The sequence below is a fragment of the Ictidomys tridecemlineatus genome, chromosome 2 (assembly GCF_052094955.1).
Source record: "Ictidomys tridecemlineatus isolate mIctTri1 chromosome 2, mIctTri1.hap1, whole genome shotgun sequence".
NCBI lineage: Eukaryota > Metazoa > Chordata > Mammalia > Rodentia > Sciuridae > Ictidomys > Ictidomys tridecemlineatus.
In genome coordinates this window covers 94575079-94588053 of record NC_135478.1, presented here as the reverse complement: position 1 = coordinate 94588053, position 12975 = coordinate 94575079, and the positions used below count along the sequence as shown (strand labels likewise).

Here is a 12975-nt window from a genome sequence, read left to right as displayed (position 1 = left end):
TAGATTTCATCCAAGATTCTGATATTATCTATATAAAATGAAAATTTTCAAAGGAACATTTGGAAATTCAGTGAATCTTTATCTGTTAATTTCACAGGTTGCTCAGAAGTAGGGACTTTGACTCCTTCCTAAGACAGAGCTAACAAAGCACAAATCCATCCAGCACTCAGGAGACCCACCGAGGACAGGAACTTCTGGACGTAGAGTTGCAGTAGACCAAGAGGGGTGACCACCAGCCACCCAGCCGCAAAATTAGGAACCATCAAAGGCCCAGGAAAGCACTCAGTCCCTCCCAGAATGAGAATGGCAGAAGTATGGCACATTATATCACAGGAGCCTAAGGAGACTCGGCTCCTACTAGAATGTAAAGGCACACAGTGGGAAAAGCAATTCCAAATAAATCTGTCATCCAGTCACTATTAGCACACCTCGATGAATTTCTTTGACTATTGTTCTCTGGTTTTAGAAGATGCTAACATAGCAAGCTGTATGTGGGATGTATGGGAACATGGCAACTCTTCCAGAATTCTAAAGTCATCTCAATTTTATTTTTAAACGCAAGTTGGTACTGATATTTTTGCCACTTTTTCTCCACAATATACAGATTCCTCATTTCCAAACTATAAAATGCCCTCCTAACACTGAAACAGTAGCTCCTCCCCACCACACTGTCTCCTTGTAGCTCAGTTTATCTTTATGCAACAACTACCATGCTCCTGGTTTAAAGCTGGCCCGAGATGTTTACAGAAGTATGAAGGCGTGGTCTGCGCCCTTGCAGAACTCACAGGCTAGCTACAGAGACACAGCCAAGGACACAATGACCAGGGAATTCCATTCTCCATTCTAGTAAGTTACCTAGCGAGAATTCCTTCACTTTCCAATGTTACTGATAATGGGATGCGTCGTGCATTTGATGGGGTCTCAAAATTGCAATTGGCATCATTCTTTCTCAGTGGTGCAAGGTAACAGTGGTGCATTGTTCATTGAGGGGCTTTTAGCTTCCATGGAGAGGGGGATGGAACGCTGAATAAGTCCATCCCAATCCCTGGGAGCACAAAGGGAGAGGCTCCTTGAGGGGTGGGACTTGGGCCAGTGCCTCCCTGGTGCTGGGACAGAGGAGCACATTCGCCCCCCACTTCCCTCCACCGCCATGGCGTCTAATCTGTTCTCTGGCACCTCTTCCTTCCTAGATACCCTGCGTTGGCTGGCTGAGCTCATCCAGCCCTTTCTGCCCAGTCTATTCTCCACCCTGTGACCCTCATATTCTGCATTTTTGTCCATATTTATTGAGTATGAGGGACAAATAGAAACTACATCCTAGAAGTTTCCACTGTGGAATGATTTCTGTAATCAAACTAATTAGCACACCCATCACTTCCTCTTTTCTGCGGGGTGGTGAGAGTACTTGGGAACTACTCAGTTTATTTCAGACAAACAGGGACAATATCAATGCTACAGCCACATTGCTGGACATGAGGTCCCCAGTACGTGTTTATCTTATACCTGGTCAGTATATTTCTTAATTATGAAGCTAATGACATCACTCACAGGTTAAAACACTCCAATGTCACCTTATCACCCTGAGGTTAAATTGGAAACTCCATGGAAACAAGACACCATGATCTGGAATCTGGTCAATTCTCCAGTCCTACCGGGAGACATGTCAACCCTGCCCAAACCCATGGCCCATCCCCTCACTGTGTCACAATGCACCACGCTCTCCCCCTTCCAAGATTTCCAGGAGCCTGCCTAGATTTGTCTAACCCCTTCCCCATGCTCTCCTCTGAGTAAAAGCTCAGCCAGCCCCTTGGACTTTTAACCCACACTATGTGGCAGAGAGGACTTCCCACAGGCCCATTCCCCACCCTGGGGCACATGGCTCCCTACCGCCAGGCTCCACCATGCACTGGTTCTCTCATGCGTGTGAGTGAGTGAAGGAGTGGACAGCTGTCGTGCCCTGGCCTGGGTGACTGGGGATCCAGGCGCCTTCCTGTGCTTCCTGCTCTTTTGGCTGGATGCCAAGGGCTCCCAGGGACCAGGAAAGAGAGCCAGACCCTGGCACCACAAGGAAATAAGTCTGCTGACACTAATTACCTTGTGCTCCTCTTGAGATCTGGGATTTCTTCATGACAATAGCTACCAAAACCTTAACAGCAAGATAATGTATAATCTTATGATATCTTCAAGATAATCAGTCTCAATTTGGAATTCAAAATTACATTGACTAGACATGACAAATCAATGTAAGGCAGTCTCCTGGATTGGATCCCAGAAGAGAAAAAGGGCATTAGGTAAAACCTAAGGAAACCTGAATAGATTATGTACTTTAGCTAACAATAATGTGTCAATATTGGTCCTTTACTTGTATCAAATGCACCACAGCCAAGCAAAATGTTAATAACGGGGAAATTGCAGGGGAAGTGACTCTATCAGAATGGTGGAGTCGGCTCCCTTTTTCCATAAATCCAAAACTTCTGTAAAAATAAAGCCTACTAATGTACAAAGTTTCAGCTAACTTAGATGGCCAATTTCTAGAGATCCACCCCACAGGATCATGCCTGCAGTTAAAAACAGGGGATCATTCACTTAGAAACTGTCAGGAGCGTTGCTCTCCTGTCGAGTACCCTTCAACACCCACACCTGCACAGGTGCGCCACCCACACAGGTGCTGGAGATGCGTCTGTTGCTTGGAGGTGGGGATGGCGTCAACAGGTGCTTGGCACACCCGAACTCCCCAAACTGTGTGTATTCAACATGTGCAGCTCTTTGTATATCAATTTTACCTCAGTAAAGCTACTTTTAAAAATAAATTTAAACAACTGCCAACATCCTAAATATTCACATTGATTTGACGCGCAGTCCGCCTTGCGCACCTAAGGACCTGGTGGGGCTGGACCTTGGGCTCTGCAAGGGGTCAGACTCTAAATCCTCTGTCCCCCACCTTAAGCAGTTTTTCCCCGTCCCTAGTGTCCTGATCCCAGGGCAGTCAGGGAAGCAGTGGGTCTCACCTGATCGGCACTGATGCTCGATGGCTCATGGCTTGCTCTCGGAGGGCCTGACGGGTATGCGAAGGTGGCTCTCTAGTGGACATTTCAGTGACCATCCAAAAGCACAGCCTTGCTCAGAGAAGGCCACCTCTCCTGCTTCCTGCTCCAATTCTCTTGGCATCTGTCCTTGCAGAAGAGCAGGACCTCACACTACTCAGGTCTTCTTGCCCGGTCAGCTCCCCATCCAGGCCAACACACCCCCTGTGGGTACAGCAGTGGGATGCCTCATTCCACTGCCCCTCCAGCGCAGCCGCCCACTGTGCGGCCACCGAGGCCTGGCTGTCTGCAGGGTGAATCCAGGCCAGCTGCCCTGTGGCCACGCCCACCTAATGGGCAGATTCACCTGGAGCTCTGCAGGTGGCCCTGGCAGGTCATATCCTCCTCCCTACACTTGCCCCTTGTGTGGAGGGGGATGGAGCTCACAGCACAGCTCTGCAGAAACACCCCCTGGGCTGTCCCCACCATCCCCAAAGTACCTAAGGCTCTGATCCATGCCTATGCCCAGTGGGGGTGTCTTGGAGAGAACAGTTTGTGGTAAAAAGAAAGATCTCGATAGCGAAGATACAAATGAAAAGGAAACCCACCACAATCAACTTTCTAGCCCTCTTCATGAGAAAGAGAGTCATGCTATAGTCACAGAGACTCAGGAAGCTGAGGCAGGATCACAATTTCAAAGTGAGCCTCAGCAATTTAGGGAGGCCCTAAGCAACTTAGCAAGACCCTGTCTCAAAATAAAAAAGTAAAAAGGTCCAGGGATGTGGCTCAGGAGTTAAGCACCCCTGGGCTCAATCCCCAGTACCACCCCCCCAAAAAAAACCAGGGGATTTGTTCCTAATCTACTTACCATAAAAACAAGTTGAGCAGAGCAAAGAGGAGAGCCAGCAGCCCTCCTTGCACCTTATATTGGGCCTGAGGGGCTGGGCGGGGCCTTGTTCCCAGCTCTCACCCCATGGCCAGAGGTCTCTGCGCATGTGCAGCACATCTCCCACAGCTGCAGGCCCTGTAGGGCCCGGGCAGGTGGAAAGGCTTGGGCCTGAGCAGCTGAGTCCACTTAAGAGCTCAGGACCAAGCCATGCCTCCTGGCCCCTGGAAAAGCCACCTGCACTGCCACTTCATGACCCCTGCCTTCATGGCTGGACTCCCTCCCAGGTGCAGTAGAGTCTCTGGAACACAGACTTTCCCCCTAGTTTCCAGGCACAACTGAAGCAAATAATTGCTCTTATCTTATGTGGGCTGGCCACTGCACACACCTGGAACACCCTGGCCACCCTCAGGTCCTTCTGCCAATCCCTTGGGCTCCCCTGTGTGCTTTGCTTTGTTTTGCAAAAATACTTAACCAGAGAAAGCTGTCCTCTTAACATGATTTAAAGGGCAAAATACCACAATCCTCACTACAGGCAGTTAGGGTGCAGATCTCCAGGTCTCACTCACCTGGCATACACGTGCCCATGTAGCTTTGACCAGCACCTATTCCTCGCCCTTCGCCCCTGGTGACCACTGTTTATTCTCAGCCTCTGTAAGTTCACGTTTTTAGATTGCCCATGTAAGTGAGGTCGTGCCGGATTTTTCTGTGCCTGGCTTATGGAATTCAGCACAATGTCCTCTAGGTTCATCCAAGTTGTTGCAAGTGCCAGCATCTCCTTCCTTTTCAGGGTTGAATAGTATTCCACAGTACAACTGCCAATTTGCTTAGGCATCCATCCATCCATCCATCCATCCATCCATCCATCCATCCATCCATCCATCCACAGGACATTAAAACGGATTCCGTCCGTCCCTTGGCTGTTGTGAAGGATGTTGCAGAAAACCTATGAGTACAGATGTCTCTTCCACATGCTGATTTCATTCTTTTGAATATACACAGAAGAGGGCTTGCTGGGCCATATGGTCACTCTATTTTTCTTCTTCCAAGGAACCTCCTCACTGCTCTCCATGGTGTCTGCACACATTTGCACATTTGCAAATCCTCCGTGAGTAATGCTTCATGGGAATCAAGGGGGAAGGCTTGTGAGTCAGCCACACCCTTCCAACCAGAGGAGTTGTTAGGGGAATGGGCTTGCGATCTTGGAGCCCACAGAAAATAAGCTCAGTGGCCTCGGAGAGTGGCACTAATATGCCCAAATCCTATGGAAGGTGGGGCTCACGGCAGGAGCACACAGCACACGTGCTTCGGGAGACGTGAGGCTGGGGGTCTGGTGCTGGCTCTGCCAGTCGCCCGAGGGTTTGTAAGTGAGGCTTCACCCTGTTCCTGTTCTCCCCAGTGCTGTCAATCTAAAGCCCTGAAATGGTTTCCTGTGACATCTGAAAAACCTGCCATCAGATGGACACAGCGCCTCCTCCCCTGACCCGTTGCTTTCCAGGCTGGCAGGGACAGCCTGCCCATGTCCACGAGTGCTGCACTGGACCTGCTGGCCGCCTGCAGCTGTGTGCACTGCCGTTTCTGCAGATCAAGGCCTAAGAGGGAGTGAGTCCAGAGGACCCAGGCCCCTCCACTTCCACCCAGGATGCAATTTAGAACACATCCAGGGCTTGAGGACTCCCTGAGGACAGTTCTGTTCTTCTGGATCTAAACCCAGAGGGACGTGAGGATAGAGCCGGTTCCGTGAGGGAAGAGCCTGTCTGACCATGGGACACACACGGCAGAAGGCAAAATGAAATAAGATGGACTGTACCTGATGAACCCCTGGATGCTACTGCACCTGCAGTCCATTCTTCCCCTGAATACTTCAGCTTGTTTGTTTAAACCTGTTTTAATTGGATTCTCTGTGATTTGCAAAAGGAAGACAACAAACTGATACATTTCATAAACACAGGACCATTTTTATTGCAATGTTTGGTTTTTCTACTATGTAGAATAGCATCCCTCTCCCTGAAGAAAAGAAGGAAGGAAGGGAGGAAGAAGGGAGAGTGAATATCGGATGGAAGGTTCTAGCTGAGCACTCAGCCTGAGAAGAGAAGAACAGACATCGATGGTCTCACTGTGCCACAAAGAATGGCCGCCTGCGCTTCAGGTGGGATCAGTCATAAAATGGGCTATTAGGCTCCTCTGTCTCTCCATGGCACTCTAATTAAAAAACCACCTTTAAAATTTTTACTATTTTGAAAGACAGTAACTTGAGTCATTTTAGTTAGAGGGGAAATTACATGGACCAGTGGTCTTTGATAAACCAGGCTGTTCCAAACTGGTTCGCTGGAAACCCCTTTCTAGACACCTAACATGCCACCTGTGGTCCAGGATGGAGGGCTGCCGCCCAGCACAGGGACTCTCCAGCCATGAGGAGACCAAGCCTGAAGGCCAGGGCGGTGGCCATGACTTACCCCTGAGAACTGGGCTTTTCAAGGCTTTGGACACACAGAAAAGCCACCGTAGGGCCCCTGCCAGATCCTGCTTCTCCCAGGAAATGTACAGCAGCTGCAGGTGCAGAGACAAACCCAAAGCTCCGGCACCTCAGGTCCACAGAGGACACCCTGGTGGGCCTGGAGGACCATGGCCACAGAGGAGAGAGCAGAGAGTGCACAGAGCAGGAGGATGGAACGCTTTAAAAAAAAAAAATCTGAAATGTTTGAGCATCCTTTGCTTTTGAAAAGGCCAATATTCAGAAATACAGATGTGGGAAGGAGATGAAGAAGGTGATTTCTAAATATGAGCATGTGCCGCTTCCTATTAAAGGTTGAAACAAACTATAAATAAACTATAAATAAACAGATGGAAGAGAAGCAGGGAGGGCGGGGTGGGAGGAGGGAGGGGAGGGGAGGCTGGGGGCCTGAGGTGGAGCAGATTATCTTCCTTGCTTGTGGGATTATTTCAAAACAAAGCCCACTATTGTGTTTAACTCTGATTCACTAATAAAGAAAAAATTTAAAAAGCAAAATTCAAACTTCAAAGCAAAACCCAAAGCAGAGCATCTCTTCCTTGATTTCCACCTGCATCGCTCACGGGGATCTGCAGACCTGGAAGTGCCACAGCCACTGTGGAGGGCACCAGGGGATTCCTCAAGAGCCAACCCGTGTGACCGAGGTGTGCAGGCAAAGGAACCCAGAGAACATGGCTGCAGATTGCCCTGGAAACTGCTGAGCCAAATACTCAGCCAGGCAGAGGTCTGCATGCCAAAGGGACTAGGGAAGACAAAGGACAAGGCCACAGTGCTTAGTGCCCTCGGACCTCAGTATGACCCTCCACTCCTGCCTCTATATCCAGGCTCTTCTCAGCCACTGCTGGGCGCCACTCGGTGGGGCTGGCTGGGGGCGGTTTTCATGAAAGCCTCAGGTAATCGGTTCAGAATCCTAGCAGCTCCCATGTTCCCATAGGTGATTTTCTTGCAGGGAATCCTTGGGATCCACCCCCGGGCAGCCATACCTCCACCTTTGGCCAGCCTGGGCACTGCAAATGGCCACGCTGGCAGCCTCTGCTCCCTGTGGCTGCTGGAGCAAAGCTGGACACCCCGGGTGACTTAAAGACCCATCCTTTGTGTCCTGGAAGCTGAAAGACTAAGCCAAGTGCCCCGGCCATGCTCTGGGACATCTCCAGGCACCTTCCTGTGCCCTCCCAGCTCCAATGGCGCCCACAGACCAGGAAGCCTTTCCCTCCCAGCCGCCTGGCTCCAGCCTCCTCCTCTATCCTCAGAGGACTCCGTGTGTCCTTCCTCACCCACCAGCCCCTCGTAAGGACATGGTCACCCTGCATCTGGGCAATCCCTGCTGTACTGTGACCTCACCTTGACTAACGAACTCTGCAAAAACCCGATTCCAAATCAGCTCATGTCCTGTCCTCGGGGGCAGGATGTCAACTTACCTTTGGGCAAAGACACGGCCACCACAGAGCTCCACCCAGGCCCCCAGAACGCATGTCCCTTCCAGCCCCACACCTGGGCCCAGCCCCCTCAGAGTGTCCATTCGCTCCAGCTCTGGGAGCTTCATCTGAGCCAGCACTGGGTGGGACATGGGTGAATCTCCTCCCTTCTGTGACCTATGCACCTGGCCAGCACACCACCTAGTGAACTGCAGGCCCTGTCACAGCACCTGAGCTCTGGGCACCTTCCAGCTCTGCAGCCTCAGAGCCCTCTCACTCCCCTGTGTTCCCCCTCTGAAGGAGCAAGGGAAGGGCCACCTCATCAGAAGGGGACACGCATCACTTCTGCCCTCACCTCAGGAGCAAGAAGCAGTCCCTGGTCCTAGTGGGCAGCTACGAAGGGGCCTAGCAGGTTCCCCAGGAAGAGGAGGGAACGGATAATGGCTGAGCATTAGCAGACTCCACTGCAGGGTCAAAGGTGACCCATCAGCACTGACCTCTGGCCCTGCAAGCCCAGCCGAGGGCTCCGGGTCCCTGGGAAAGGGCAGGGCCTTAAAATGGAAGGAACTTGGTCCCTGTGAAGCTGCCTGCTGCCCAGCCTCTCCCAGACAGCTGACTGCCCCAGTCCCCAAGGAGCTGCCTCCTGCCCAGACTGTCCCAGCCAACTGGCTGCCCCTGGTTTAAGTGAGAAACTGCACTATGACTCACTTCCATTGGCCACGGCCACCGAGACCTGAACATCATCCTTGGCTCCAGCCAGGGGGTTTTACCTGAGACTCCCAGGCACCTGGCCTCCAGAAGCAACGTGCTCTATACAAAATGCTGCTTTCGGCTACAAAAAGAAAAGGAAAAATATTTAAGAGAAAAACCCTGGAATCATGAAAAGGCTCACCATCCCCACCTCAGGTCATTAGGTATCTACAGTTCTGTGTCTCATCTCAGCCACAACATCCTCTAATACCTGTAAGAATGTTGGTGCTAATTCATGAGAGTCCTCAGGGAAACAGGCCCCAAAGGCAAGAGAAGAAACTACTAAACACCAGCACTAACTCAAATTCTTACAAAAGTCTTGTGAACCCTCAGTCAAGATACGCATCCAATCCATTTCATCACCTTCCCTATTAACTATCAAAATGTTTGCATATTTAAATACTTTCTTATTGAAGAAAACCTTTCCTTCTTCTTTATGGCCATTTACTTTATTTTGTATTAAGCCAACAAAAGGAAAATCGATCTGACACTGATTCTAATCTGTGATTGAATGTGCATGTGTGTGAGTCTAGAGTTCCTCTACCCCTGCAGCAGAGTGCTTCCCTCCCACGGCTGCAGGAAAGGTGGTTAAAACAGCTTTATAATGGATCCTTCCTGTGGATAAAATTCCTAATTTAATTCTCATTTTAATCCAGAGTTTAATCTCTTACCACTTCCTCCAATGGCATTAACTGAAAGAAATATATTGAAAGATTGAAATATTGGCCACAAAAAAAAATTTAAAGAAAAATTGGTCACACTGCTGATGGAGTTAATATTGTCATTTATAAGAATGGGTCCCAGCTAACCCGGAAGCCACTACATCTGACTTTCTTGAACTCTCTGCTCACTGACTCTCCCTATGGAGGGTTTCTGTGCACAGCTGTTGAGGTGCTGCATAAGTGGACTGCGTACTGTGGTGTCCGCCATCCTGAAATCCCACCTTCCGGCTGAAGAGAGGCTGCCCCTCTGTGGCTGACCAGTTCTCAGAGGAAGCACTTCAGCCTGTGAAATGCAGACTGACCCCCAGAGCTGGGCCTGCTGCCTCTGACCGCCAAAAGGCCAGTCCTCGTCATAGTGACGTGGTGACCTCTCCTGGGCACCCTTGAGCCTGGAGGAGACAGTGCAAGGACAGCACTTGGCTCTGCGTCTGGCCTGTGGCATGACGGGTGTGCAAATTATATGGGAAAACACTCTCAGGTGCCCACCATTATTGTCATCCTGTCATTATCTTGGGAACCTGTGTGTGAGCCCCTGTCTGTAATTCAGAGCCAAAAGTGGGGTGAAATTCCTCTTCCCGATAAGAAACCAGGTACAAAACTGCTTAGTATTATTTTTTGGAGACCTGGATAACAAACTCTATTATGTGAAAAGCTCTGAACACACAAAGGATCTTCCTGTTTCCCACAGCTTCTGACTAGCCCTGTGGGGTCTGGTCCCTTGTGTGTGGAGGGAACACACAAAGCATTCGACTCTGAGGACTCAGGGACTCTGGAGGGAAAAGAACATCCATCCCCTCGTTCAGCTCTCAAAGGAGGAGAAAGCAAAAGAGGTTATGAACGTCTAGAGCTATTGGCAGAAATAGATTGGAAAAAAATTTATTCATCAGCTTTGATCTGCAACCTTCATTGCAGCGGATGGCGGCTATTGGATAAAGACGCCAGGCACGGCGGCCGAGTGGTGGCCCTGGTGCTCTTAACCAGTTTGGCTGGTTAAGCTTTCATGGATTAAAAGCCTTTTAATAATGTCTGCTGAGAAGTTTCCCTCTCCCAGAGCAATGCAAGAACAGAAATCATTGTACAGCCATTATCCGAAGGCTACTACAGAAAGATAATGGCCTCAGCTTTCTAAAGTTGGATGCAAGTGATAGATCACGCCCCAAATAGATGATGGTACAGTGTTGTTCAGTGACCAGCAGAAGTCCCCGAGTCCACCTGGGTGCCAGGACCCACAGGCACATACTGTGGCCCACCAGCTCACGCAGGAGCAGGTTTATCTCTGTGACATTCAGCAAGTCTCCAAGGAACACAGCCAGGGACTGGACAGAAGGCAGCCAAAGCAGAGGAGGTGAGAGGGTTTCCCTGTCCTGTGGAAAGCAGAGGTGTCACGCCTCTAGGTAAATGAGAACCACTGCCCCACACAGGTGCTGCTTTGCACTCTCCCAGGACCTGAACCTGTGCTGGGAACCTGCCAGAAATACCCAGCCTTCTCTGCAGACCCCTCAGCATGGCCACAGCGTACCTCAGCCGCACTCGCCTCCCTCCCACTGTCCCTTCTCAGCCTCCCTGGCTGGGTTTGTCCCTCTCTCCTGTGCTCAGCCTCAGTTCCCTTTCTGTCTCACTGGTAGGTATCAAACTCTGAATTGGAGGTCTATTGAAAGTCCCAAAGATGGTGCGAGTGTGTGCCCAGGCCTGGGACCATCAGCACTTTGCTCCCCACCCCAGAAGCCACCTGCTGCGTCTGGAGTGCACACGACCAGCAAAGCCAGGGACCTCTTCTCTATCACATTGGAGCCTATAAGGGGGTGCTTGTGGGTCCCCTCAGGAGAAGAACCTGACATCATGGCAGAGACACAGGACAGTCTTCTGTCCCCCACCCCCTTTCACAGGTGGGGACAGTGTGATGGCATGAGGAATGCCATGCCATTGTGGAGGGTGGCATGGGAGTGGCAGAAAAGAAAAGAGCATCACATGACTAATGTGCAGGTGCAGGGACAGTGACTAAAAGGTGTCATTTGACCCTGATTTTTCTGAGCTTTGAGATAGGACCCGTGATCCTGGGAGGCCCTGGGCACTAGTCAGGGTGTCTGAATCTTGGACAGCTCCTATCCCCACTCTGATGACAGCCGTTGACTTCAAGACTGGAAGCAACATTTCATGCATGGTGTCATCTTCACCCAACCAGGAAAACACCGCCACGGCTCAGCTTTCCAGCCTGGGCCTGCTCCAGGCAAGGTCGTCAGTGCAAAGGTGGACATTGCAGGAAATCACCTTCCATCTGCCGTGTGGAGGTGGCCCCGAGGTGGTCTGGCCATGACCACTGGAGGGGGGATGAGAAGCACAGAGAAGGACACCTCCTGGCCCCATGTCTGCCAAGGGCCTTGCTTCTCACACGGGCACAGCTCCCCCCTGCGGCACAGCTCCCCCCTGCAGCCCAGCAGACAAGCCTGCTCCTTTGATAGACATGCAGCTCAGTTAAGCTGACTCAGGGTCACTTCTGTTACTTTAAACAGAGACCCCTACTTCATATAAATTTCCCATGGTCCTGAAACCAGATTCATCTAGTCAACAAAGCTGAGACCAACAAAGCTGAAATGGTCCTGATCCTGTCACAGGCAGGAGCTTGGGTGTTGCCTGTCCCCTAGGGTCCCTGTGTTGAAAGCTCAGCTCTCAGGATGTCCCTGGTGAACTGCGACACAGAGGCATGTCCTCACGGGGGCTCTGCAGGTGATGGAGGCCCAGGTTTGTCCTTAACTGAAACAGAACACAGCCTGTTCAAACAAACTGCCCTGTATGCAGAAAACACCTTTATAAAGAAAACCCACTGAATAAAACCCACGGGGCAGAATCATGCCCAGCCCGAGCTGCAGGCCAGCGCCTTCCTCCTTCTTTAAGTGGACGCTTCTTGACACTTACGAGTTGACCGCTCTCTAAGTGTCCCTTTAGACAGCTCTGGCAAGTTCCCAAAGGTTCTTTAAGGGGCTGCCCATGTGCTGGCCATTGAACTTCTGAGAAGGCAGAGGCTTGCCGGTCCCCGGAATGTAATTCCACTGTCTCACACACACAGCCACATGGAGGTTTTGGAGGGTAATAAGCAGAGGGAAGGGAGGGATCACAATTCAGCCCACAGCAGTGACTTGTCATCATTGCGTCCCCAGCACCCAGCACAAAACCAGGTGGTGTAGGCAGGTTGCCAACATGCTTGAGTGCCTTGTCACTCATCCATGTTCCGTGGACAAAAATAATGACAGTCACTAACTCTTAGAATTATCAAGGGAATTTAAAAAGTGTTTGTGTTTGAAAAGCCCTTAGAAAGGTGCCTGTGCCCGGTGAGGACCGGTGGCCCTTAGTAATTCCTGCCTGTCTCAGCGTCTCGCACTGCCTCTCCAGGGCCAGGGCCGCGTCTGGCTCAGTCACCCAGGTGGCTCAGCAGCAGCATGGCGCCAGCTCATGGAGAAGCTCAATTCATACCTCTCGGGTGAAGGAAGGCCAGCCCAGGCGAGTCGAGCGGAGCATCTGCAATACTAAAATGCAAAGATGTCCACGGGAAATGGAAAGAACTGCAGATCTTCTCCCTCAGCACAAATTTTCTAAGACCAAATTTTGCCTTCTTCTGTCCATTTTCCTAGAGCACTGGCAACCATTTCTGGTTTGTTTTGCTCCCCCCCAC

General features: G+C 50.8%; 1 long non-coding RNA gene across 1 annotated transcript in view; it reads right to left on the bottom strand.

The window, feature by feature from the left end:
• LOC144369874 (uncharacterized) overlaps positions 1–3983 on the bottom strand; it is a 228990-nt gene extending 225007 nt beyond the window's left edge. Inside the window, exons 1-2 of the long non-coding RNA XR_013429709.1 lie at positions 3892–3983; positions 3009–3248 (exon numbers count right to left, since the gene is read on the bottom strand). This is a non-coding gene — a long non-coding RNA (uncharacterized LOC144369874). The remainder of the gene's footprint in view (positions 1–3008; positions 3249–3891) is intronic.
• Positions 3984–12975: the final 8992 nt, after the last annotated feature.